The sequence below is a fragment of the Lathyrus oleraceus genome, chromosome 5 (genome assembly GCF_024323335.1).
Source record: "Lathyrus oleraceus cultivar Zhongwan6 chromosome 5, CAAS_Psat_ZW6_1.0, whole genome shotgun sequence".
In the NCBI taxonomy this organism is placed as follows: domain Eukaryota; kingdom Viridiplantae; phylum Streptophyta; class Magnoliopsida; order Fabales; family Fabaceae; genus Lathyrus; species Lathyrus oleraceus.
Genome location: NC_066583.1, coordinates 197926911 through 197929543, shown reverse-complemented (window position 1 = coordinate 197929543; position 2633 = coordinate 197926911).

The following is a 2633-nucleotide window of genomic DNA, read 5'->3' as shown; positions in this document are numbered from 1 at the left end:
TATAATCTCTTTTACTTCATGTAGTCTGGAGACCCGGTCTGTTATTTGACCGGGCAAACTGTCTGAAGTCCTCCTTAAGAGGCAATGCCTGTGTTTGTTTAAGATTGTCCCAAGCAGGAAAAGTCCTTCAAGTAAGGCAATTGGTGGAAGGTAGGGATATGCAATCTATCCCCCACTACTCTTGTTGTGTCATCCCTCTGCTCACACTGCTGTGTGTTGATGCATTGGGATACAAACCCAAGATCTTGTACAAAGTGTACAGTGTCAGAGTCTTCGAGTATAGAAGGGTTCCCACTTTCTGGACCCATGCTCATTTGTCTATTAGCTCTCCCTGGCCAGGGATAAGAGCTGTGAGGTCTCATCCTCACTTCATCCTTTCATCTGCTTCACCTTAGCCTCTCAATGGCAAGGTTAAGAGCACACTTACCCTATTCCAGTTGGCCCTAGTGCCTAACCTTTGATGTTTGAGCCCCCTTGTTGGTGTGTTTATTTCATGCTGTATGTGTTTGTGTTTGCTTTGTTTGCCTCTCTAGGTTTAGTTTAGGCTTGCCCTTGTGCAAGGTAGGTTGTGCTTGACTTGCTTCCTGTGCAAGTCAAGTCTGTGTGGCTTGCTTCCTGTGTGAGCCATGCTTAGAGTTGTTCGGCCGAACTACGGCAACTCTGATTCTCATGTTCAGATGAGATACGTAGGCACGAGACGCGATGTCTTGCCGAGTTTGACTAACAACTAACAGCTAATCCTTGCTTGCTTTCGCCCTCGTTGCGATCCTTTCTCTCGCCCTCGTTGCGATCCTTTCTCTCGCCCTCGTTGCGATCGAGCCTTTTCCTTTCTCTCGCCCTCGTTGCGATCCTTTCTCTCGCCCTCGTTGCGATCGAGCCTTTTCCTTTCTCTCGCCCTCGTTGCGATCCTTTCTCTCGCCCTCGTTGCGATCGAGCCTTTTCCTTTCTCTCGCCCTCGTTGCGATCGAGACTTTCCCTTTCTCTTGCCCTAGTTGCAATTGAGACCTTTGTCCCTGCCGGCCGAACTACGGCAACTCTGATTCTCATGTTCAGATGAGATACGTAGGCACGAGACGCGATGTCTTGCCGAGTTTGACTAACCACTAACACTAACTCTTTTCTCTCACCCCTGTGTGATTGAGATCTCTCCTTTCTCTCGCCCTCGTTGCGATTGAGACCTCCCCTTTCTCTTGCCCTAGTTGCAATCGAGACCCTTGCTTCCTGTGCAAGCCGTGTTTAGGATAGGTTGGCCCTTGTGCCAGTTAGCTAGAAACCTTAACTTAGGGTTGATTTTGCATGACAACATCTAGGCTCGAGTCGTAGTCTCCCTAGTGTTGTGTCTCCCTCTGTTATCTGGTTAGGCTAGAACCTTTGTCCCTGCGTAGGGGAACTACATCGCCCTGATCTTCACACCAGATGAAGTATGTAGGCAGGAGATTGAGCTGATCTCTCCGGGCGCCTTTTTTCCTTTTGTGTCTTAAACACCCTTGTGTGTGTTCTGGCTGGAATCCGACATAAGTCCAGCGATTGGCAGTTGGTTTCCTGTTTGTGTTTAGGTTCGGATGCTGACATAAGCCCAGCGATTGGCAGTCAGGCTCCACGTTTGCCTGTGTTTGTTTGTTTGTTTGTGTGCGTGTCAGCCGAGCTACGAATGCTCTGATTCTTCTCTCGTCCGAGAAGATACGTATGCATAGGATGCGATATCCTAGCGAGCATGTGTCGTCTCCCCAGTCCGAACTACTTCGACTCTGATGTCTATGCCCGATAGACTAAGTAGGCCCAGGATGCGATATCCTGCCGAGTCAGTCTCAGTCAGTTTCTTTCGTTTCTTTCAGCCAGTGTGTGTGTGTGTTTGAGCAGTGTTTTAGCAACCATTTTCCTTCCTTCTGTGCGTGGATCCCGTAGAGTACTACGGATGCGTAGGGTGCCTAACACCTTCCCTTCGCATAACCGGCTCCCGAACCCATCCTCTTTGGTCGCGAGACCATGTTCTTTCCTAGGTTTACTTCGAGCGTTTCCTTTCCCTCTTTTGGGATAAATAACGCACGGTGGCGGCTCTGTTGTTTCTTTCTTTTCCCGCCGTTTTTTCGCGTGATGCGACACTCATATCCTCACATGTTTGATACATAATTAGAATGCCACACAACATTTAAACATCCAAACAGTTAAGGCACAAGAGGCGATACATATATGTACAATATTATCATGTAGTACAACTATTTAACTATGAAGTTTGGGAGAGAGAGAAGGAACAATATCACCTCTATTCCGGAATGACTTGATGAACAATATGATTGTGCTTGCAACAACATTAACTTGTTAGAAGTACAAGATTATGGTATTAAATGAAATAAGGTAAATCAGGCAATTTATAACGCCCGTTCAGAAATGTCGAGAATACCAAGTTCTTGGCGAATATGAAAGAAAGGCTCAGTAGCTAGCGGCTTTGTGAAAATGTCCGCTAGTTAATTTTCAGTATTAACATGTTCAAATACAACATCACCTTTCTCTACATGATCCCGAAGAAAGTGGTGTCGAATTTCGATATGTTTGGTGCGAGAATGCAACACAGGATTTTTGGTAAGATTAATGGCACTTGTATTATCACAGAAAATGGGAATACGTTCGAGTTT